General features: G+C 42.0%; 1 long non-coding RNA gene across 1 annotated transcript in view; it reads left to right on the top strand.

The window, feature by feature from the left end:
- Positions 1 to 23,644, top strand: part of LOC148934770 (uncharacterized) — a 91,957-nt gene extending 68,313 nt beyond the window's left edge. Inside the window, exon 2 of the long non-coding RNA XR_016141026.1 lies at positions 23,433 to 23,644. This is a non-coding gene — a long non-coding RNA (uncharacterized LOC148934770). The remainder of the gene's footprint in view (positions 1 to 23,432) is intronic.
- The last annotated feature ends 2,385 nt before the right edge of the window (positions 23,645 to 26,029 follow it).

The raw sequence follows: 26,029 nt of genomic DNA, 5'->3' as shown, positions 1-26,029 counted from the left end.
TCTTTATCCTGCTCTATTCGTTTCTTCTTCTTCTTCTTCTTCTTCTTCTTCTTCTTCTTGTATTCGTATCTCATTGATTGCAAAGTATCATGTCTTCTACTGTTATCATTATTATTATCATTGCCGAGGCTATTTTAGTAATTGGAGATTATCGATGAGCTGTCTAAATTGAAATCTATGTCGATTACAATTTTGTCAATGTCAATTTTGTCCCTGCCATTTTCCTCGAGTTTGCAAAATATATTTTTTTTATTTCCTTTGTTTTAATGAAAAATCGCCCTCGTCGTGTATCGTCAATTATTTTTTAATTAGTCAGTTTGACATTGTTTTGAATAATAAACTTTACATGTACTGAACTGTAGATCTGTATTTTTTTATTAACACGACTTCATAATATTCCATTAAAACTTTTTACAATTTAAATACATTTTTACTGTGCAATATATCGCACCTATATGACTTTACATTATGAATCACAATTGTTGTTTTTTTTTTCTAGTTAGAGTTATCAAAATTATTTTTGCACGATTCGATATTCAATATAATGCCGGCAATCTCGGTATATTCAGATCAGAATTCATCAGAACACTTTTTCATCTTTTTCTCCATTGACTCCTCCGCTCTGTGCATTTACTCCGTACTGTGAAACGCGAGACATTTTACCACGGAACAAGAGCGACGATTGTTAAGAGCGAGCTAATGCGAATTGCCTTTAACGATCGGCTCCGCACTATCGCGCGCTTATTTACGCCTCGATCGCTCGCTAATAATATCGTTATGTAAATTCACATCGGGTTCTCGGGTGCGATTCGCGGCGATACGATGTGATACCACGCGATACCACCAATGCGACTCGCTCTCGTCGCATCGTCGTCGGTATCGATCACGTCGCCTTTGCCGATCCGATGCTCTCGCATCACGTTCCCGATATCACCCGCTCGTAAATTTGAGAAACGTAGAGCGCATTGCGACTCGATCGATTAAAGCACAGAAGATATTACGGATTCGGACTTGACAGCGTCGAGTACCGTAGAGATACATTCCACCGGTTTTAATTAAAGTAAAATTAAAGGCAAGAATTTAGATTGAGAGAATTTAGATTGAGACCAGCTTGAAGAATAAACTCAAAAAAACTCGAAAGTTAAACTGAATTTAATTAAGTTTCGTAATGAAAGAAACTGAAAGAAACTGAGATTCCCTCATTAAAAATTAAATGTCCGCTTTGACGGCTGTCTTTGCTCTTTTTTTAAAAACTTACTTGTGTGCCAAGATCAAAAAGATGGATTTAAAAATTAAATTAAATGTAAAAATATAATTAAAAAATTGGGAAGGGGACTGATTGAAATTACAATTTAAAATCAAATTTTCGAGAGTATAGAATCACGCGCAAGCCGTATACTAACGGCTTGGCTCTCACTCGCCTATTTATCTTTACCTTCATATCTTGACATTTTCTTGAGATTTCTTTGTTTATCCATTTGTAATTAAATTTTCGTTGGATTTTTCTCTTTTTTTTTTTTTCTATAAGTAGCGAAGTACTTCCGAAGGATTAAACCATGGACAACATGGTAGAAGGGGGAGGGGGGAAGGGGGTCGTCCCTTTCTTCTTCCACGCTAAATTTCACGTTGCGCGCTCGCGCGCCGCGTTGCGCATGCGCACAGCGTGTACGTGTGTGCGCGCGTGCTACGTGTATACGTTGAATAATGTAGCCAGGCCTCTATCAGCATAGCCTCGTCGAGAGCAGACTGGGGCCGCTCTGCTCGCTCGCAGATACTTGGCTCATTCGCGATAGATCGCCGAAAGATTAGGGATATCCTCGTCCCCGTTCGAGTTTATCGGATCGCCGCCGCTCCGCTCGCCCCGCTCGCCCCGCTCGCCGACGGACGCTCTCTCCCGTCCGTCTCTCGATTCGTCCGCTCGTCGTATAGGTGCGCGGTCGTCTATTTTCAGGGCGATCCGGGTGTAATCGGCCGAACTCACTCTGAGAGTCACTCACATATTTATAGCCGTCATTATGATGAATTAAAACTGTAGATACGACCTGACCCCTTGTCCTTTTTTATATTCGAAAATCATAGTAGTGGTCATAAGTCAAAATTTTGAAAAATAAATTGTTCACGCTTCTCTTTTTCTCCCTCTTTTTTAGTTTCACTTTTGTGAAATGAATCAAATGTTTAATTTACATCATCGGAAATGTCAGCGCTTGCTTTTGATTGTTGTTTTTTTAGCGGATAAGCGGATTATGTTGATCGTGACTTTCTCCTCCTCTTTGTTGTATCGCTATGATCATAATTGTGATCACATTTGATATTATTACAATAAATATTGAATATTTTATTTTGATTATATTATATATTATTCCACACACACACACACACACACACACATATTTGTGCAGTAATCAATTCCGTTATATGTGTTTAAATGTAAACAGAATAATTACGGGATACCTTCGGAGCATAATGTCATGTAGATCCACGTTTCGAGTTTTACTCCTGTTCCAACAATACACGAGCACGAATAATATGGATCACCGTGCACGCTCCGACGTACATCACGATGTTTCGAATTTCCACTCTCTATATCAGATATTCCTGCCGTCTCGTCCGATAATAAAATCTAGATAGAGCTGACAAAGCCGTGAGGGACGGGACCGTTGTTGCTGCTGCTCGGAAAGTCGTCCTTTCGATCGACAGGACAACAGCAGAAGCAGCAGCAACAGCAGCAGGCAGCAGCAGCAGCAACGGCAGAGGCTCCGCGCGGCGATCTTTCCTGCTCGCTCATGTAAGTCGCCGGACGTGGCAGTTCGGCCCACTCGCCGCGACGCCATTGTAGCAAGATAAAACAGTGATAGGGAGATCAATGAAGGCGATAGGTGAAGTTATTACCGGATAGAGGAAGAGAGAAAGAAAGAGGGAGAGAGAGAGGGGGGGGGAAGAAAGAGGGAGAGAGAGGGGGAGAGAGAGAGAGAGAGAGAGAGAGAGAGAGAGAGAGAGAGAGAGAGAGAGAGAGAGAGAGAGAGAGGGCGCGATACGAAGAGAGAACGAGCTCCCGAGAACTCGTCGGAGGAGGAAGGATGGCGGGAGGAACGGGCCCCCGATAAGCAGAAACAGTTATCAAGAAATGGAAATGACTGATAAAGCGGCGCAACCGCTCGTTTTTAATGTTACATTAAGTCCGCCCTCCGGATTGTACCGGGTGTCTCGTGAGACACGAACACGCCGAACACCTTTAATGTTTAATTAATTGTGCTCAATCGTTGAGCGAGAGAGGGAAAAGTGTCTTTGCTTTTCTTTCTTCATTGTCACGTTTCATTCATGATTCTTGGCATCTAGGTTACATTATACCGGGTGTCTCGTTGCGCACCTCTGTCGATCTCTGAACGCCCCGCTGAATTCTCCCAACTTTTCTCTATTCACGATCTTCATTTAATTTTCTATTAAAAGAATTTCGCTTCTACAAAATCCTTAATTTTTTTCCGAAAAGATTGTACTTCACGAGTTATATAATTATCTATAATTTCTTTCAACTTAATATTATATATATATATATATATATATATATTATATTTGTTGTTTATTGATGACAGAAATTATAGCGGTCGAAGTTGTATATAGAGAAGTGCAAAAATTTTTTGACGCTGAATTGGATCTTTCTTTCTTTGAATCCGAATTGACAAAATTTCATTCGAAGCTAATTGTTAAATAATAATTAATAACATAATTATTATTGTACAATTATGTGTGAAATGAAATGCATTCTTTCTTTATTTAAAAAAATAACCATTATTATTTTTAATACGATATATGGTTTATAATATTACTAATATATGATTCGTATGCTGAGAAAAATTTTGCAATTATAGCGAAAATTAGATCTAAATCTAATTGAAAAATTAGCTAAAATTGATAAATGACTAGTATTGCGATATCGCATATATTTTAACTAATATGGATGGCAGAGATAAAATTTATATCTGAAGAATTTGTTAAATTTAGTACAAAAATCTCTTTGTAACGCCTACTCGAATAATAGCCAGTCTCTTATATTATGTGTGATTTTTATAAGACCTAAATAGTTTATATTATTAGCATGTTGCTATAAATTTTATATACGACAGACATAAATTTTTTAGTACAAAAATAGATACAAAAATAGCGATACATCTTAACTAGTGTAACTTAGAATTCTAACTGGATCAGAGAAATATTTGAGCTATATTATGAGAAATATTTTTTCGGAGTGTATTTGAATCTTCTAGATTCAAGATTTTCGAATAGTTTAGATTCGAATTATAGAGATTCGAAGTCGAGTTGAATAGTCCGCGTATTTCATTTTAGTTATATACTCGTGAAAGACCAAATCCATTTCGAAGTATTCGAAGATTTTGATTTTTATATTTTCAACGTGCATTTCTCGATCACCTTTTGTATTCAGCGAAGGGTTAGTTAATTCAATAGAGGAGAAATTTATGTCGGATCCGCGAGAGAGGAAGAAAAGGTCGATTGAAGGATAAGGTATGAGAGGGTTGAAGGTTTTTAGCTTCGACAGTATGGCGGCGGCTCTGATATCGACGGCGCGATCGAAACGTCACCGCTGTTTCTGGTTAAGCGCATTCGCGCGCTTATCGCCAGCGCATCGGCAGACATTATGCTAATCGCTTATCGATCGTCAATATTTATGCCTTCTCCTCCCGCCGGTGAGAGGAGGAGGAGGAGGAGGAGGAGGAGGACAGGAGCGAAAAGGGAGGAGACGGTGCGAGGCTCGAAATCTCTGGCAACGACTGCGAGAGGAAATATATATCGATTCGCGTCCTCAAAGGACCCGAATTCACAATCAGATTTTATCGGACGCGCCATGCGTCGATCGGTCCATACGAATAAAATTAATCGCCGTCCTCAATTTTATTTTTCTCATGTAATTAAATATTATTGCGAGAGAGTAAGAGAGAAATAGAGCCGATTATAACAAATCGATATATCGGAATTGTAATATACCGTTAAAAGTGAAAAAAAAAAATATATAACTCACTATTAATAATTGAAATTTATACGAGATATTATACTCGATTGTTTAAAAAAATTGCTAACCGATGATGATTTTTAACGATCAATGATTATTTTTGTATATAATCATCGTATTCTAATTTTCTGTCTTTCGTGGAAGAAGTCGCGAGTATCTCGATAATTTTCATTTACTCATCATTTTGCGGACGTCAGACACGGTGCCGTGAAAAAAATCGCGCGCGACTGTTTACACAGCAAGTGCCGACCTGTCATTTTTAATCGGTAGCACCATTCGTGCCGCTCTTTTACTGCTCTCGCTCAACCGCCTTTCTCGCCGCAGATTACGCTGCGAGATATAATCATTTCCGAATCGACCTTCGTACCCGTCGACATGCGTCACGCATCCCGCAATCTCGCGTTTGCAACAGCGCACGTCGAAATTTGCCGAAACGAGCCTCACTCTTCCGTCCCGCTCGTCTCTGCCGGGCAGAAGGGGATGCATCATTAATTCTTCGACATATTCAATCTTCGTCTTATGGGGGAGGGGGAGGGGCGAATGTGCGAGGTGGAACGACCGAAAAATTTTCTTCGGAACATAAAACGCGTAAATTCGCTTTAAAGAAAACGAGATGGGTAGATTCTAATGTTCATCTTTATCAATGTCTTTTAACATTAATCTAGGTTTAATTTATTCTTTATCTTTCTGATTCTTGGAACTAAAAAGAGATAAAGAGTAAGTTAAACCGAGATTAAAATTAATCTACGTTGATAAAAATATATACATAGGAGGGTCTTAAATTTAAGATATTTTCGCTAGCCTTCGCAAATGATGAGGTTGATACAGATTACGTATTCATTTTTTATTTATCGCTTTACCATCCACAAGTAATTCGAGTTTCAATTTACATTTCTAACACAACATGACGCAACGCGATGGCAGCCAAATGGATAGGATCCGTGAGTGCTCCCGTGAAACCGAAATTGAATTAAGATTGCTTAGCCTTAGAGCGTCGAACGAAACGAAGTTAGGCTCCGTCATAAACCTCTTGGCGTCAAGTTATATAGTATCGAGTGTCATTTGCATATCGTTTTAAAGTTTATTCAAATTTAATTTGCATTTCTAATCCCATCCGACGCGACCGCGATTAAAGCCACGATCTTTGTCCATTCGGAGGAGTACGTCCGGGAGATACAGGCGCGCTCGAGTTAAAGGGGGCAGGACGACGGCCCCGAAGGACGTCACGTGGGTGACGACCCGGTGCACTGTCACGCGGTCGTGCAAGGTGCATCGAGCGTTCTTCGCGACGGACGGGGCGGGTGTCTGCTGCTATCTTGTGACATTGAGGAGTCGCGGTATCTGTGCCAGCGAGTCTCTTCAGCAACCTGCTGCTGCGACCGAGATACGTCTCTGTCCACCCTCGCCGCTCTCCGCCTCATTCTCTCTCTCTCTCTCTCTCTCTCTCTCTCTCTCTCTCGCTCTCTCTCTCTCTCGCTCTGTTTTCTCTTCGTCTCTCCGTCAGCCAGCACAACTTTGCACCGTTTTGACGGCCGGAAGATAACTAACGTACTCGTCCTTCCCTATCTCTCACTCGCTCCTCTCCCTACCTCTCCTTTTCCTGTAGCGCGGAACCAAAATTGCCTTGCAGGGTGCAGGGCGACAGTTGGTATATGCGTTTCTCTCCTTACGGGTCTGGATACGTCGAGAGGAGATTTTAATCGGGTAATCTTCTTACAAACAACGTGGAGGAGACTTAGACTTTTAAACAATTTGACGAAAAATTTGAAAAATTTTAAATGATTTTCATATTAATATATCATATTGTGATTTTATTCGCAGTTATGTTAACTATGCTTAGCAGCTAATTATGTTTAATTAATTTAATAATATATCGCACCTTTTTTCAGCAAGAAGATATTTTTTTAAATAAATTTTTCTTAGAAATATGACAAAAAGCGCGATCCATTCCTTTCTAAGTCGCAGCCCGATATCATCCTCTACGATCACGATGTTCCGTGAACGCGCTGCGGTACCAAAGCTGCTGGCCTGTAAAGTGTCTACGAATTCGCTTTCAAAGTTCACGGCTGCGAATCGAAAGAACGCGCTGATAATCTCTCGCGGGCCTGACCTCACCACGCCGCGACGGACGGACCGATACGATTGTCTGCGTCGTGATTACGTTTCCCCGCGCGCTTTTTTCTCCTCCTTCCCTCCTTTTCTTTCCTAGTTTAGTACAGCAAATCCGTCCGGAACTTAGCGCGCCGCTGAATAACGCAAAATGGCCGACTGCAAGACGAGACGCCGCGGCTTCGGCGAGGTTCGGCGACGGCCATGAATAATTCATGGCCGGCGTTTCCTCATACAGCCCGAACGTGGCTCTTCTCAGAACGTGGCAGGACACAGGAAAGTGTCGATAACGATCTTCTCGTCTCCTCTTCCTCCTCCTCCTCCTCCTCCTTCTCTTCTGCCCTCCACCCCCGCGCAATACCAATCCCTTCTCCCCCCTCCCCCTCCTCTCTGTCTCTTTCTCCTGTTCGCTCTGTTTGTCGTCTCTCGCGCACTCTCGTTCGGCATGTGACTCACATACTATCTCGCACCGCCGCCGTCGCTGAACGTCATGGCTCGTCATGATGCGTCAGTGCGCCAGATAAAGTCACCTCGCTCCCTCTCCGTCTCACTCTCTGGTCTCTCCTCGTCATCCTCATTGTGTCACTAGCCCGCGCCCGCCGGTGACACCAGAGCGCCGTGTCCCACTTCCGCTGCTGCTGCTGTTGCTGCTGCTGCTACCACTACCGCCGTCGTCCTCCCTACCTCCCTCCCTCCCTCCCTCCCTCTCCGCCACTCTGCCGTTGCCGCTCTCGAAAATCGAAAGCGTCCACCCGCCCCCGCCGGAAATTCGCGCCGGGAATCAGATCGGACCAATTTCAGGCCGATTAGAACTCACGCGGGGGGCAAGGTTGCGTTGTGGCAAGCGCCGGTTTTTTAGAATTACGATTTTCAATGATTTGGAAAAGTAAATTCTCGTCGGTTGCGAGCAGACACGAGCGGAAACGATCGTGAGAAATCATTGCGCGCATAAGACGCAATCAATTTTGAAATTAACTTTATTCTAGTATCTCGTGATAAGTTCGTGATTTAAGTTCGTCATTTAACGCAAATCATTCTGCTCTGACGAAAGATTTGTGTAACGTCACTTTGGCTCTACGGGGGGGAAAATTCGCACGGAGCCAAATCGATTCAATTTCGTTTTCGAAAAGAAGCGACGCGTACGTATCCGTTATGACGAGAAGCAGGCGTGGGACCAGGTGGGACCAGGTTGGCCCAATTCAAAGGGGCGATTAGAATTCGGGAAGATACGGATCTTGTAATGTATAACCAAACACAACCGAACGTATGCGCTCGGCCTCAGTGCTCGTATGGCGAGCTGCAGGAATATATCTCTCGAATGGAAATTAGCGTGGATTAGAATTTCGGCGATACGGATCTGTAATAGATAGCTCGGCTGCTGATTGTATGCTCGGTTTATGAAATTCGTACGTCCCTCTCTCAGGAACGAGTATATCTATAACGGAAATTATAATGACAAGCGTCAAGCGGGATCGATCGGATTTCAATTTTAGGGACGATCTGAGTTCACGAAGACGTAGCTCCGAAATAGATAACTGGTTACTAATCGCATGCTTAGTTTAATCTGTCATGTAATTATTGAGATGTCTTTACTTCCGAAGTACTAATTTTTTTACTGATTACTTATTTGTCCGCATAAATTAAAGATATGAATAAGTATAGTGGTAAAACATGGTTAATGGAACACAGGTGTGCAATTTATAATACATTAAAAATATTATAATAATTATTATGTTATTGTTTAATGTAAGAATATGTCTATAGGACATTTAATAGTGCTAAAGAGATATCTTCGTCAAAATGAGCATTTTGCAACGTCGGCTGTAGTCGTTTTCAGACTTTGATTAGATATTTAGACAACGATATTTGCTTCTTCTTTGTATTGTAATACAAGCAAACGCTCGAAATGTAGTTATGTAAATACATGCAGCCTGTAAATATCTCGCCGGGAAGCCAGGGCGATAAACAGCAACCTCGGAAATCATCCCTTCGCAGTGCCCAAGATTAACGTTATCACTGCAAAATCGCCATCTCCTAATCAGGCGATATCGATAACAGATTTATCTCACAGTGAAGCTTATCTGGCCGCGTTCTCCATTTCCGTTTCTCTTTCGTCCTCCGCGATAATTTTATCCCTTCATCTATCTCGGTGCCCTCTCATTTCTTCCCCTTTCTCTTTTTGATCTCTTTAAGGGAGAAAGGGAAGGAGGGGGGAGAGAGAGAGAGAGAGAGAGCGCAATAACGTTCGCTCAAGAGACGTTCGGCAATTTGTTTGCACGACGAAGAGGAAAGAGGAACGACGAGACAAAAAGAGAGGAGAACAGACGCGAGGGGAGACAGAAGGAGTGGGAGGTGAGGGGGGAGAAGGAAAAAGCGAACCGGATGAGTTGTACGCAGTCGAGGTAGCCTCTCTATCTAACGGCTGCGATCTAATCTCCCGCGAGAATCTAGCATCCTATCCCCTTATCGCCTGGTGAATCTCCGCTCCCTCTGCCTCCCGTACCATCACCTCCACCTTCTCCTCCTCTTCCTACTCTCCGTTTCTCCTCCTTCCCTCCCCATTCCTCCGCGTCACCGTACCGTATCAGCGAGCAGACGCGACGGTGTCCTAGTTTATACACATACTTCGATATCCTCGCGATAACACGTGGGGACACCCTCCACCCTTTCCCTTCCTTTGCCCTTCACCTTCTTTATTTCCTTTTTTTTTTTTTTTTACGATTTGCCATAGTGATGTTACATCGATGATGTTACATCGATGACTTCACGGACGATTCGATGACCGTTTCTCGAATAGTGGAGACCCACTCTGTGTTCAGGAGGAAAAAAAAGGAGGAGGAAGGAGGAGATAATAGACATGGCATAGAGCTATAGCGATCGAAAGTATCAGCCGGCCTGATAAGGAATTTATCGCCGATCGCACACCCCGGTGTCACCCGGTATGCGTCTCGGTCCGTCGGAATTCCCATTCCGTCGCAATATTCTTTTTTTGGATAATTCCCAGATAGGCAGTTCAGATAGTTTCTATAGAAATGTTAGCATACGAAAAAAAAAAAATGTGAATTTTTCAAATTCGTCTTTATGATCAAGATAGGGCAATCTACTATTTTAGTGAGAAGATGAAATCCCATCCATCAACAGTGAAATCTTTGATTTATACTGATAAATTCGATAAATCGTATCAAAGGATGTTAATTTAATGATTTTAACAAAAATTAATATTTCATTGAAAGTAATATATATATATATATATATATATATATATATATATATATATATATAAAATATACAATAAAATAAGTTTTTCTGATACATCCCCAATAGAACCTCTCGAGAAAGGCATACAGCTGTTCCAACGAGTGAAGCTTCATAAAAATTATTCCCATCGACGGTCGAAGTCGAAAATGCGAAGTTGCATTCAAGGCGGACGTTATAAATCTCGGAACTCTCATGTGGTTTTCATATCTTTTGATAATATCATATTTTCGAATAAAATCTTTCTGAGAATAAATTAACAAACGAAACGAAAAGGGGAACACGATATATTAGAAGGAGGACCGAAGACCCGAAGGTGACTGAGAAAAGAGACGGAAAAATCGCGGGAGATTCCGTGGAGACGAGACCGCGGAATATGTGCGAGTCTCATAGAAAGCCTTGGGAGTTGCGACGCCACTGGATAGAGATAAGGGAACGTTATCGGCCGCGCGCCGCGGCGGCTCTTATCAGCGATCGCGCTCTCGCGCGTTGTCCCCCCCCCCCCTCTCTCTCTCTCTCTCTCTCTCTCTCTCTCTCTCTCTCTGTTTCTCTTTCTCTCTTTCTAGCCCCCTTCACACCCTCCGCCCGTCGTTCGTATATCCTCGCTTCGCGGCTCGCCGATGCTATCGTCTAACTAGCTCCAGCTACTGATTCTATCTCTCGCGTACCCACCCAGCGGGGCCGCGCCAGCCAGCCAGCCAGCCAGACCCAGGGACGTCGTGCGAAATCCCCGGTGCCCCAACCAGGACGTCTTCATTCTTCCTCGAGCGGAAACGCGATCGCGAGAGACTCGAAGATGCCCGAGGCGTCCCGTAGGTTTATCGCTTCATTCGGCGGCTAGAGTAGATCGATTATTCACGTTGCGGCTATGAAACGTACGCCTGTTTAGGAATTTTCACGTGTAGATTAGACGTATCGCCAATATATCATTGGAATTGACAGACATATTTCTGGCAATTTTCTCTCTCTCTCTCTCTCTCTCTCTCTCTCTCTCTCTATTGACACGATGGTCTTCTTATACAAATAGCTTATCATCTCTCCTTATCATTGTGAATTTATTTTTATTTACTTTAGTATTAAAATATTGAATTACGTCTATCTTTAATTTTTTTTTTATTATATAACGATGTAGCCTACATTTTCATTCTTAAATGAAGATATCCGATGAGAATATTGTAAGAATGTTGCCTCTTTCTTAATTAAAAGCTTTAATGTAACGCCGCATTCTTAAAGTGCAATTCAACTCTTAAAATATAAACTCTTTAAATTAAATCCTCATAAAATTTTACACATTTTTCTCACTTTCAAAAAAAATTTAATATCGCCATATCCGATACTAATCAAATAAAAATCCAGTCCTTCGGACTGGAGATACCGATCTCCACAGATCTCAGAAGATGATAATTCGAGAAAATTTCCGCACGTTTGAAGAGGTTTATCGAGGTTAATCTACGGTACGAATGTAACAGTGGCACGTCGTGCGTTACCTCGTGTCTCGAGATTGGCAATGACGACGAGATAAATCACGAAACCTACCTCACGATCAATTAAGGCGTTAACGCGTCGCGATTAATGCGGGGATTCGCTGATGAACGCACTCGCGACAGGCGTCGACGTTCGACTCGTCGAAGGATGCGCATTCCTCATCGGAGTCCCATTCCTCATGCACGCCTCCGCCCGTTTCACGCATTAGCATTTATGCGTGGAACGTTGCCTACCTACGCGCAACTCGACGTTACAACGTGCGCTCGGATGAGCTCGGATTTTACTTTCGTAATCACTGCGAGAAGAAGAAGCCCGCTTCTCTTTCCATCGATCGTCGGATTTAAAAATCCGCTGCTCCTGCTCCTGTACAGCTCCACCTTGGTCCTGCTCGATGCGCTCGTCTCGCGAGTGATCTCCCAATCGACAACGGTTGTAAATGTGATTATTACCCTTTACACCTTCGCGTAAGATACATTTCCGATATAAATGTACATTACATGACGAACGCAATTACGTGTTTATACGCCGGGGCAATTATTACGTTTCCGCGAGTATATCATACAACGCTTTATCCCTGCGAGTCTAATTAATTCGTCTATATTTCAGTGCATTAAAATAATTGCGGGGTATATCGCGAATTGTATTTGTATAAATTCGATATGCTTTTTTTTTTTTTCATTAATTTTAATGGTCTGGTAAAAGTTTAATCGCGCGTCATCGCGGATACGATAATTAACGTGGAGGCGTGTGCGTTCTACTGTCTGTTAAACTGTTGCGGTGGTTTCTTGTTTATATGTACGCGTCGTTAAGTCGTCGATCGTGCTCTTATCAGGCGTATCTGCTGAGTGCGTGTCGATCGATCGATCGATCGATCGATCCCTCAGCCCGATAATTTTCTTCTCGTCGAGGAAACGAGAGTTCCGTATCGCCGAAAGCGAAAGGAGAAAGGAGGGGAGGGAGGGGGAAGTTGACGGAGGAGGCGAGGTGGGGGGGGGAGGGGGAGGGGGCAGAGATCGGTTTTTCGGATCGCGCGCGCGGATGCCGGCCGAAATTGGTTCGCGAGATAAGAGCGCGCGATCGCGAAGGCGAGCCGAGCGAGATATCGAGATGCAGCGCGAGATAAGCGGGGAAGCTACATCTCCCTCCCCTCACCCCGGCGCTCGGGGGTTGGGTGCATTGTTTCTGCTATCGCAATAATAATACTCGCCGTTGCAGCTCTGGTTGCACCAATGCGCCGCGGTGGAGGGTCACACGTGTGTACATTCGACGGAAAGAGAGAGAGAGAGAGAGAGAGAGAGAGAGAGAGAGAGAGAAGGAGAGGGAAAGAGAGCAAAAGGGAGTGAGGGTGGGCGAGACGGAGAAGGAGCATTCGTAAATATGAGCGTTTGCGAGTAATGCATGGGTGGAGAAGGAAGATGCACGTGTGTGAGTGTGCGGATTGTAGCGGGGTTCGTCCGAGTGTGTTGCGCACCAGAAGAGGCGAGAAGCAGGGCGGGGCGGGGGCGGCGGGCGGAGAGGGGGGGCGGTGGCGGCCGAGGATCGAGATATCTCGCGCGTATACGCGGTGGCAATCGATATCCGGACATCTACATCGAACGCGAGAGAGCGTCGATCACGGAGGCAGGTTATTGTTGCACCTCTGCCCCTCTGGTTTCCTTCGTACCTGCGAATTTTTCCCCGTTTCAATCGATACGTTTCGTCGGCGCGCGTAGATTCCTCGAAGACCGCCTTTCGAGATGATTTATGCGCTCGGATCTTTACACAATCCGTCAATCTCTCGCAGAGGGTTTATTTAAGACGGACAAGTAGGGAATGAGAGCGTGGATGTTTATGTTAAAGTGCGGCGTATTGGCCTTTTTTGAAATGAACGATATGGTAAAACGTAAATCAGAAATAATTGAAAATTTCAGTAAAAATCGCGAGGAATGAATATTAATTTAAATTGCCTTAATGTGTTTTTTTTAGAACGCGACGATTTATTTACGAGATTGCTAAGAATATCCTGTTTTTGTAACTACAATTTAAAGTTATACACATACGTAACTTTTGTATATATTTATCATTATGATAGTTTTATGGTAGAAATATTTCTAGCGAATATTTCTTTTTGCGAATCAATTAACTAATATTTTTCATAAATTAACAATATTTAATTCGAATTAATCTTTTAACAACACTTTTTTTCTTAAATGCATGATAACCAATTTTAATACATCGTATATTTAATTAATTTACTTGAAATTAATTATTTTATTATATTTAATTATATAATTAATAAAGTATTTCATTAGATAAAATAAATGCATGCGCAAAATAATAAGTGTGAAATGATGGAGTGGCACCACGTTGCGTTTTCGTAAATTTTCAATACGGCTCAGGAAGAATTGATGCAAAAATAACATTTACGTCATAGGACAGGTTACCCTCGTAATATGACGAAGAATCATGTTCTGAATGACATTCAAAAAAGCGCTCTCTGTCGATCGAGAGCGAGATACTTTCTCTCCTCTTTTTTCTCTTGGCACAGAAAAGCTACCCCTGTTGTAAGGGTAGCCCATGAGAAAGGAGAGGAGACAGGAATTTTCCCTTCCCCCCCCCCCCCTCTCTCTCTCTCTCTCTCTCCTTTCTCGCCTTCGCAGCGCGCGGTTTCGCGCTATCTCCCCACAGATAGGAGTGGGAAAAACACTCATTTTTATACCGTCAAAATGTGTTATCTCACCCGCGCGGCTCGAGACTCCGGTCATCCCCCGCCCCTTCACCGACCCCCTTTCGTTCTGATCCCTTCTCCGCCCCCGTTCCTTCATCTCGCGCGCGCACGTACACACCTATTGCGCTCTTCTGCGTACTCGTACACGCACACGGGGGCGGAATTAACTCTCGCTAGCACAGATATCCACCCCCCCCTCCCTCCTTCCCCGTTGTCGGCCTTCGTTTCCAAGCGTTCGCTCCCAACACCCGCCCGACATTTATATTGTCTACTGCTCGTCTAGGGGCGGAAAAAAGAGGGGACGCGTCACGCCGCGCGAACAATCCTCCTTCCGCGCCGACACCTTCGCGGACGACTGCTGATCGCAAAAGATTGACGCATAAATGTGAGGTCAGATCGATACGAGACCGCACAAAAATCGGAGAAACACGGAGAACCGAGATAAGCGGTCGCTTTGTTCGATTGACCGTATTTATCGCTGCTGCCCGCCATATAATATTATGAAACGCAATATCAAGCACGGAGTCAAGCATGGAGTTTACGAGGAAATGAAAAAAAAAAAAAAAAAAAAAAAGAAAAAGATGCGTAATCCTGCATGGCACATTTCACGCGGAAGATAATATGCTACTGTTTTTTTAATGAGGCAACTGAAAAAAAAATTGGTAAAATATGAGGAAAAATATGAGATAAGAGGTTGCCATCTTCAATTATTTATCACGGTTTTTGTGTTACAAAATATTACGGGAAATATATAAAAAATTAGCATTTTATTTTGTTTTATTTTGAATCAGTTGCAGAAGTCAGAAAAATGTCAGAAAAAAACCACATAAAGAGTTACTTTAATCAAGAAATATTGATCTTGTAGTTGTATTGATACAACATAAATTATTAAAATATTATTTATAAAAACAATTCCTCTTTGCATTTTTATATTTTATTCAGAATATATTATTTGGGATAAACAAAACCCGAATTTTTAGCTAGATAACAATCTGGGAAAATGGAAAGATGGATAAGAATTTCTTTCTCTCAAATTAATTAGGAAAGCCACCTCTTATCATGTTTTCTGCACTTCCCTTACATTAGATTTATCACAATTTCTACGTAGTACCAATTTATCGAACGTCGCTAGAAAACAACTTTGTAACTATTTCTGAAAAAACCTGAAGTCCAACCTTCTATCATTGATATACAGTTTCTAATGAACGCGGAATTTATTCTCTCCCTGCGATCGCCCTGCGCTTTTTTTATATCTCGCATCTACGTCGCTACGTCGCTACTTTGAAAGCGAAGCGCCACGGTGCGCAATCCGCAGTGTATAAAAAATGCAAATGATCCATCTCCATTCGGGCGGGCGCCACTCGACTCAATTTCCGTGGTCGACGCGGTGGCTTCCGCTCGCCCGTTGCAGCGACCGCGCCAATGGCGAAAGAAGAACGGCGGCTTTTGTGCCGCGACTTCCGGCCAGGATCCCAGGGATCCGCCGAAACCTTAATCGAGAGCTCGAGGCGGCGGGCGCGTCGGCGACGTTCATTTCGTTATTATCGCGCCTAATGAATCTCTCACTTTCCCGCTTCTCGTCGCTCGTAATGGATTTCTGTGCCAAGTTTCCGAACATCCTTTTCCAACCCCTCCCTCCAATTCCTCCCTCCGCTCCCTCTCGCCGTCCCTTCTTCATCAGCCGCAGCCGCAGCCGCTTTCCGCGAGCACATTGTGCCGGTTCTCGTGGAAATGGAATATCATCCCTTCGCCGGTTACCTCTTGCATCTGATATCCCCGCGAGACATCTGTACTTTGGCTTAGAAAGCCCGAACGGCTGAACAGAGGGCGAGGCGAGAGGGGAAGGATCTCGTAAGGAAAAGCAGCAGTACTTTACAAGGTGATCGACATGCCGATGTGAGAGCCTAGGGCCCACCTTTAAAAAAAAAGTTAATATTAAAATGCTTTTTATTATAAACAAGATCGTGTAAATTTTCTAGTTGAATCGTACTTGAGGTTTTTTTTAATCTCACTCGTAAAAACATATTCTGACATATTATTTATATTAAGCTAATAAGAACGGAGATATGTAGGAGATGTGTCTATACACAGCTTGGAAATAATAAGGCACAAAACAAATAAAAAAAAAAAAAACTAGGTAGGCTTCATCGTTCAAAAGCGACAAGATTTCAGCCAAATTTTTCAGCCCGCTCGTCACCTTTTCGGTATCTTTAGTATCTCAAGACACAGACGGAAGGGTCCATATGTTTAGAGAGACCATACGCTTGGGACGCTTCTTGGGACGCTCGCTTTCTTCGTTCCTTTCGGTTTCTCCGATTTCCGGCGATAGTGATTTTGCGATTTTTGCGACAGAAATTGAATTTTAATAAAGCGCAAGTATGTATCTTCGCTCCGATTGGGCTCATCGGATTGCGGATGAGCGAATTCGCGTGGTTTTTCGTGAATTATTCCGGCGACTGCCGTGGGCCCCGACGTGGCATGAAATACCACCCCGTATGAATCACGTCGGCCGAGACATTTGTACGATGCTATCGCCCCCCGCAGCTTAATCCCTCCCAATTATAAATCGCGTTGCTCGTCCGTGGAACGCGCGCGCGATATCTCTCACTTTCTTCTTCTTTTGTCGTTCTCTTTTTCTCTCTCTCTCTCTCTCTCTCTCTCTCTCTCTTCCCCCCTCCCCCTTCCTCTCTCTGTTGAAGAAGACAATGTTGCTGGCGTTAAGAAGCGTTACGGTGACGAGGAAAGAAGGGACGATTAAGCGGAGAGCGTGGCCCGGGGGGGCCGGCGAACTTTTTAAATACTTTGAAAGTCCTTCGGAGGGATGACAAATTGGACGGAACTTTAAGCGAGGTATCTCTCTTCTCTCGACCCCCCCCCTCCCCCTCCCCCTCCCCCTCCTCCCTCTCTTCCCGCCCATTTCTTTTACACCGATTAATTCGAGTCGTCCTCTTGTCCGCATTAGCTACTATCGACTCCCCCAGTTTTTTTTGTCCTCCGATTTGCCCCAGGCTGATAAGGTTGAATGAAAACGAAGCGAATCGTATTCTTAGCTTTCTCTCGGTCGACTCCTCTTTTGTCGACGATTGACGAAAGTTGTCGTGGGTGAAGTGATAGTCCGTTACAGGACGAAGTTAAAGATATCCTTGTGAGTAGAAATTTCAGGAAGGAGTCGTATAATAAAAAAATGATAATTAAACTGAAATACAATAAGTTAACGCTCCATTGAGATAAATCGTCGATTACAACAAATATTAATCAAATTAATCCGCTTTTAAATCGGTATATCGAATATATCGAAGTTAATTGTTATCATTTTTTCGCAATGCTGATCGATTCCAGTTAGTTATCTTCGTGTATGATTATCGTGGAGATAATGCATTTCGACAGTTTGTACATCTGTCATATATACATATGTCATACATAATTGTCATCACGGATAAGAAGACTACAAGTTGCATGAAAACATTTCATTTTGTATTTTCTTTGGAGTATTTTTATGACCAATTAAATACCGAAGTTGTATGATTACATAAGAATTTTTCTTGTGTCACAACTATCCACAATACGAAGTGGACGTATAAATGTCACATAAATTGATAGAATTTTATATTTAATATTGAATAATATATGATATCAGAAAATAAATCTCGCACGCGCAACTCGCGTATGTAACATCTAGTTATTTAATAAAAAAAAAAAAAAAAATAGGACAGATACAGAGAAAGAAAGTGTTTTCAAATAAGCGGGCAATAATACAGAAAAAAATTAATCTTAATCCTATGTAAGCGAGAAATAATCTTTATAATCTTTTTAAAAATTTTAATCTTGATTTTTATCGCTTTACTTTTGGTCAACTCAATGTTACCTCTATTGCAACCCAAGATTAAAAGTCTTCTATTCGAAAATACTATAATACTCCTGCTTATATATAAGAATATCTATGCTCGCATATAACTTTCAATATAACTTTCATCAAATCAAGACTAAAATTTTCAAGGAGATTATGATATATTCTTGCTTATATAATATGAAAATATATCTTATGCTTATATCTCGCTTATATTAAGAGATAATCTTGATTTAAGATGAATTTTTTTTCTACGCGGGAAAAAAGTTTTGGGGAGCGGAAGAGAAATGACGCCTTCCTCCGTACGTATTTCTGAAACGTCCTGTACATCCTCCGGCTTTATCGGCGTTGATAATAAAATTAGCGGCGAGCGATGATGGAGAGCGCGCTCTCGGGCGAGTCATGCGCGAGATCTCGCGATTAGAGCTCGCGTGGGAAGAAGAAGGACGAGGAGAAGGAGGAGGGGATCGAAGGAAGAAAGGGATGCGCGGTTATGATTCACTGTGCGGCTATTCCGTGGCGGTGATAACCGCCGGGAGAAAGCTGGCGATCGGCGAGAGACGGATCTCTCGTCGAGGTGAGAGCCATCCAACGATCTCGCTCGAACGGTGCACGCGCGATTAATCAACGGACACGAATGCATCTTGCGAAATGTATGTCTTGATACTTGCGAAATTTCCTTCCATGGGATGAACCCAGGAGTCGCGACGACTCGTCATCCTCGCTGCATCCTCGCTCGCCAATCAACGAATTTCAGGAGTCTTACACCGTACAAAGGGAAAGAGGAAAATGTACCTACGCAGTCACGTGACTGGAAATTTATATACCTCTTTTTATAAATCATGCGATCTTTACACTCGTGGTTCACGTAATTTTTTGCCGCTTCGTACATTTCTCTCTCTCTCTCTCTCTCTCTCTCTCTCTCTCTCTCTCTCTCTCTCTCTCTCTATACACATTCGCAGATCTCGGTATCTGATTAAGTACATCCGCGCATTTATATACGCGTGTCTATCCGCATGTCTAAATGTTTGATGATGCTTCGTTAATGAGTCGTTTATCGGCGCGCCGACATCATCGGCTGTTCGCGGCAGACCCAAGGATCGACCCCGATCATTTGATTATTTGAAATGACGTTCACGTCGCGCGAGATCGCCGCACAAGGTACCGAGTGCCGCTGCCGCGCGTCGAATCCCATCTGTTTCCATAAACGTCGCGGCCGACGCGGGAAAAAAGCGCGCTCGCGTGTACGCCGCGTGTGCACTTATCCGGCGTTACATCGCGGTCATTATTACGGCCATAATGCGAATACTTACGTGCGTGCAACGCGAAATGCGTAAGCACGCGGAATATATCGTGAGCACACGGCTTGCGCGCATGCGCGCGCGCGCGCGCGCATTTCCCGTATTTCTTACGCGTGCATCCTGTGCATAACCGAGATTTTCACGGAGAATATGCGATTTTTTGCATGGCTGCTATTTAGAGGCAGGAAAATGAACGAGTCCTCCTCGAGTCTTTCTCCAACTTCTACTGTGCCCTACTAAGGCACTATAAATATTCGCACGACTTTCAGAATCCGCATTTGCGTCATGTCAATGATTTGTTGCTGCCGATTGACACGATATTGTAACGTGTAAATTTTATTAGTCAAAAAATTTAAACATTTTCTTGATAATATAAATGAAGCAGGAAGAAAGAAGCAGAGTGAAGCAATTTTTAATTAATTTTTGCACACAATGAATGTGATAATAACAGTAAAGAGTTTGTAACGTGTCACATTTTTTATTATCGTATGCCATTTAACTTCAAAGATCAAGATTTTTTTTTTATTCTTAAGCTTGTCAGTCTCATTTTTTTATATTAAATTTCTCAAACTCAGCGAAATAAAAAAAGAAACAATTTCATTTAATAACATTTAAAAAATGCACTAAAATATAATTAAATTTATTAATAAAAATAATATAAATGAGCATAGAATAACTGATGCTGTATTTTTTTACGCCACAAAAGTGAACGTGTGTGCTTACATTCTAAAAATGACAGAAATGCCGCCTGTTTGTGTGAAAGAAACGTTAAAGAAAGTAACTAAAACTTTTTACAAACTAAAAATCAATTTCTAAAGGTATGACATGTAGAAACTGTCATATAATTTGTATTTGTAATCAGTACATATACATATTAATTAACAAAAAAATGTATTTTTTTTATCCATATTAGAAAAATTTTTGTTGATTAATGCTATTCGCATTTTTGATCGCACTGAGTTTTGAAAATGACATCATATGATTTATTTTGAATTATCAGGATTACGATCAAATTGACATTTTCAAAGTTAGACAAAAGTTAATATATCTATAAGAAATACATAGAATTATAGCAAGTTTTAATAACAATATGTTACCTTTCTTTTTTTTTCCCCCTACATATTTTTGTGAGAAGATTAACAGAAGAAATAAGAACACTGGCGTTTACGGAAACGTGAGTTCTTTTTTTTTTTCCAGCGTGATCTTTGAGATCAAACGTCGCTTTGCAAAAAGTCATTTGGACTCTTTCATTTGCTTCTCTCTGTCGCCGTCGGCAAAGGAAAGAAGAGCGAGATTGATTGACGATGAATATGTCCGTGGAAACCGACCGACGCGGAAAACCGCGCGCGTTCGGCGGGCGTCGCATTCTCCCCTCGTCGTATTTGTTCGAGCGCCGCCTTCGCCGCGTTCGAGACAAAGCGTGAGAAATCGCATCGCGGGGGGGGAAAGCGGCGATCCGTTTCGGAGCGCGGCTCGTCTTCACACACGCGGACACTCTCCCGCGTGTACACGCGATCGCACAATCGCGTAGTGCGCACACGTACAAGGCCGATGCGGCTAATCTCGGGCGCCGTTCCTGAAGTAACGGGATGAAAAGGAGGCATGCCGAGAGTGGATGTATCGGTAATAATCGAGCCGCGCGCGTTGTGAGAGAGAGAGAGAGAGAGAGAGAGAGAGGGAGGGAGGGAGAGAATGAGAGAACGAGGGAAAGAGGGAGGAGGGGGTGAGCGGCGCGCCGTATTAAGGGAGTCCCTGAATAGAGGTGGTCGCGCAACGCCACCGAGGGGATGTAGATACGCCATGCTCGGCGCGATTCGACGAACGGGATGCTCCTTTGTCTTTCGCTTCGTTTTCAAGCCCTCCCCCCCTCTCTCTCTCTCTCTCTCTCTCTCTCTCTCTCTCTCTCTCTCCACTCTCCACCGGGCGCGACGACGGACGGGTGCGGGAGGGAGGCCTCGACAAGCGCCTGATTCAGACAATTATTGTCGATTCGCGGCTGGAAATCCATCCAGCCGACGCCAGCAGCTTTTTCTGTTGAGCCTGTGCAGTCGAGCCGACGACTCGATTTCTCTCTTTTCACCCACCCCCCTCTTGGTTCTCCACGAGAACACCCCCGGCCGTCGTGCCTTTCTCGCGCCGCCTATCGTCGTCGGGCCTCCTCGTCGTCCCGCCATTTTTAGAGCCGGAGAGGCTCGATAGCACTGGACTCGATCGTGCCGCCGCTGTGCTCCAGAGAGAATAAACCAGAGGGAAAGAGGAGGCCTAAGGGGCGGCTTTTTACGTCAAGTATAATTGATCCTTGGATGTGCCGTTTGATTCGCGGTTTATTTAGAAGCAGAAAAATTCAGAATGTCAGAGTGGCAAGAGGAAAGAGAAGAGCAAACGATGAAAGGAAATGAATATAAAATAATATAAAATAAGAAAATTAAAGTAAAGAGAGTACATTTAATTATAATATTCGGCGCGAGTGTCATTCACAACATTATCAACTGTGTAAACTTGGCAGATGTTAATTCTCTAATAGTTTTTATAACAATTATTAAACTAGTCATCATCACAAACAGAATGTTAACAATATTCGAAAATTTAGATTGCAATTGAAAGATATCATGTTGGTAATTACTAAAAATTACTAAATTATTCTCTAAATTTGTGTTATGATAACCTCAGAAACATTTATTAGTGATAAGAAAGAGAAGGAAGAGAGAGAGAGAGAGAGAGAGAGAGAGAGAGAGAAGAAAATAGTAAAATTGAAAAAAATGCTATTATTAAATTACCATTATTATATTAATATAATACTAAATAATTAGTATAATACTAAACAAATATTTGTGAAAGAAAGAGAATTCTATTCTCAAATAAAATTTGATAAAGTGAGTCTTGAGTCTTTCAAAACCATGGATAACTAAATGCACGTTGAAAACTATTATCTTCGACTTAGAGTGCTTTAAGTAAAGAGCCCTCCTCCGGATCCTCGATCATCTCGTCATCCGAGTTAGGTTCTATAAGTGGCGAGATGAGGGGAAAAGGTGAAGGGAAGAGAAAGCATCGTTCTTAAAAGCGATGCGTGTCCCATCTCGCGAATTCAAGTCATGCGTTCTATCGGAAATTAGAGCTCCACCGACTACACCCCCTTGCACGCGGTTCTAAAGTTACGGGGTGGCGAATGAGTATTCCCGTCTTCGTTGAGGGTGGGTTCTTACTTTCATACTGTTAGATGATCTGTTTTGCTGTCTCCTCGATTCTCTTCTCTCCGCAAAACGATCTATAGACTCTATAAATATTAATATTTAATAGTAATATAGTAATATCTCGTTGTAAAATATTAAATTAAGAAATGCGCATTATAAGATATATCTTATATACATATTTTATATATATATATATATTATTATTATATATTTCATACATATATAGGAAACTTAATAATTATTAATTAATTATATATCTTTTAATATTGATTATGTATATTAAAGTAATAGTTTATGAATATTATGTTATAAATGTAGAGAATTTATAATGTGAATATTATAAAAAGAATTTTTTTATTCGCGAGATACGATGGAAACTATTTAAATGTTATTATAAAATATATATTTATGGCTTTAAATGAAATATACATTAAGTAAAATGTACATAAATGATTTCAATTATTTGTTTATTATAACTTGTGTTAAGTAAATTTATTTATTTTTTTTGTTACAGGTAAGTCAGAGAAATTGTCTTGTCACATAATTAGGTTTTAAATTATTGCACCATTCTAAGTAAGTACATGTTTAAAATTTAGCAATTATATATATTTTCTATATTTATTAATTACGTATTAATAATTATTAATTACATTTCTTCAGTATTTCATTTTTACTCTTCTCGAAAAAATTATTTACACAAGTTAAATCATTAAATCAAAAAAGAAAGATTTACAAGATTTTGAAAAATACATATATTAAAAAAAAAATCTATAATATATTAAAATATAATTTATAAACACAATGTAAGGCATCAATTATTTATACATTATAATTAATGAATAATTAACATAAGAAAATGAAACAAATTAAATTAATAAAATAAATATAATGCAATTTATGAACATAATGCATTCAAATTCTTTTGTAAAATGTATATGCCAACTTATCTAATGTAATGAACTTATAAAAAAATATTAAAATTCCATACATAGAAATGAAATCTATAACAATCGAATGCTATAATGTAGCATTATTAATATCATGAGATCTCGCCGTTCTCTCGCGACGACGACGACGACTCATCGATGCTGCCTCTCGCCCTCGTTCTTTTTTCTTTCTTTTTTTTTTTTTTTTTTATCAAGACGAGGCGGGGCTCGTGATAGAGACTGACGGATGAATTTATGGCGTCGGTTCGACCGCCATTCACGCGGTTTCGCGCTTCTTCCCCTCGCTCTCGCTAACAGATCGCCCGAGCTGTCCGCCGCCTGTTCTCACCGCCGATGATCGAACGCGTCTGCACTGCCGAGATTCCCTGTTCTACGTTGATAAGAACCGGGCGATTTCTTAAGACGGATTCTCCCGCCGCGAAACTGCTACCCCCCCCCCCCCCCTCCCCTCTCACCACCTTCACCCTCTCTCCTCTCTACGAGCGACGATATCGCGGTTTTCAGATATGTATGCTGGGAGAGATTGAAACGCGTGTATCTGATTTTCCGGAAATAACATAGCCTTTTATTGGCGATAGAGATCCGTTCGCACACATTTGATGGCGCATTGTCAATTTATCCTTTATTTTATTGCGGAGGTTTATTTATTTATTTTTTTTTTTTTTTTTTTTTTTTTTATTAATTTTATTGATTTTTAAGATATCAGTATCGACCGCAAGAGAAAGATATTACAGGCGATAATACAATTTCGATATTTAAAGAATTTTTTAATCCAAGATCTTTAATTATCCGACTTTGTTATCTTCTATGGTATCTGATTATTGATGGCTTTTTCCACCGATGGTATCGCTCTTAATGTTTCTTTCTCCTATTTGATCACTCATCGTCGCGTTGGTGACGTCTGAAAATTATAGACGTAATTCGTATCGTAGAGATTTATATTTGCGACACGAAGAAAGGAAGTGTTTCCATTCGAGAAAATGAAATTTTTAAATATTATTACCTCTTAATCGGCTTTATTTTAATCTTTTCATTGTCTTCTTGCTCTACTCTACTCGACGTTCCGCTATATCGACGCGATCGGACTTCGGATTCCAGGTCTGATCTATTTTAATAAGTGGGTTGCTCGCTCGCGAGCGTATGTCCGTATCGCGGCTTTTCAAGCGGAAAGGCAGAACTCGCGCCGCTTCGCGACGCCGAGAGAGACACGGCCGAGTTTCGATCCGGATCGTTCTCTGCGCGAAAGCGCATTATTATCTCTATATAAAGCGCCAGCTCTATCTCGACGAATCCATCGCGTACTCGTGATACATTTCTCATCGCCGCGATCCCGTATTCGTGCAGCAGCGGCAGCAGCCGAAGTCGCGCCGATAGCTAATCGCTTCTCGGATTTGCCCGAATATACATTGGGACATTGCACTTTTGTTAGAAACGTAAAAAATATAATAGTGTACACCTATGTGAGAATATACTTTATCAAACATATTTATCAAGTAATATCAACGAACATTTTAATATTATTAAATATTAAATTATGAAATCCAATTAAAAATAAAAATACTGAAAAATTATATACCTTATCGAAGAAGAAGAAGAAAAAAAAAGAGAAATAAAGGAAGAAAACAGAGGGTAATATTTGACACGGCGGAAAATTAAGGAGCAGACACCAGCAGAACTGGTGGAAACCCAGGACCAATCTATTTCGAATAAATTTACGAGGAATACATCTTCGTTTCAGCATATATGAGATTCTTAAAATATTCCCCTTGTGCAAAAATTCAAAGGGAGGGAACGTACGCGATAAGAGCGAGGCGTTCGCGGCTTTTATTTCTCGACGGCCTCGGCATCCCGGTGCGCGATCGTCACCCCCCTCCCCTTCCCCGCCCGTTCCACAATCGCGGTGGTGGTGATGGTGGGGTTGGTCTCGCATCGCGCGACGACTTCCGGCGGACGAAAAGGCGAGCGGCGCTCGCCGATATCACACCTCGTAGACACTTTCATACAAACGGCCCGATAACGCCAAGTTCTACGCCTCCGGCGGCCCCTTGCGTGTCCCCGTCTTCCTTCGCCTCTTTCCATCTCCCCGAGGCGCCCCGGAATCAATGAATTCGAACATGATAATGCGAACTTCTGCCGGCGAGAGCAGCCGAGGTCGTCGACGACT

This window comes from Pogonomyrmex barbatus, unplaced genomic scaffold (genome assembly GCF_055798465.1).
Source record: "Pogonomyrmex barbatus isolate J1 unplaced genomic scaffold, ASM5579846v1 scaffold8, whole genome shotgun sequence".
In the NCBI taxonomy this organism is placed as follows: Eukaryota; Metazoa; Arthropoda; class Insecta; order Hymenoptera; family Formicidae; genus Pogonomyrmex; species Pogonomyrmex barbatus.
The sequence above is the reverse complement of the archived record's forward strand: the minus strand, read 5'-3'. Positions and strand labels throughout refer to the sequence as shown.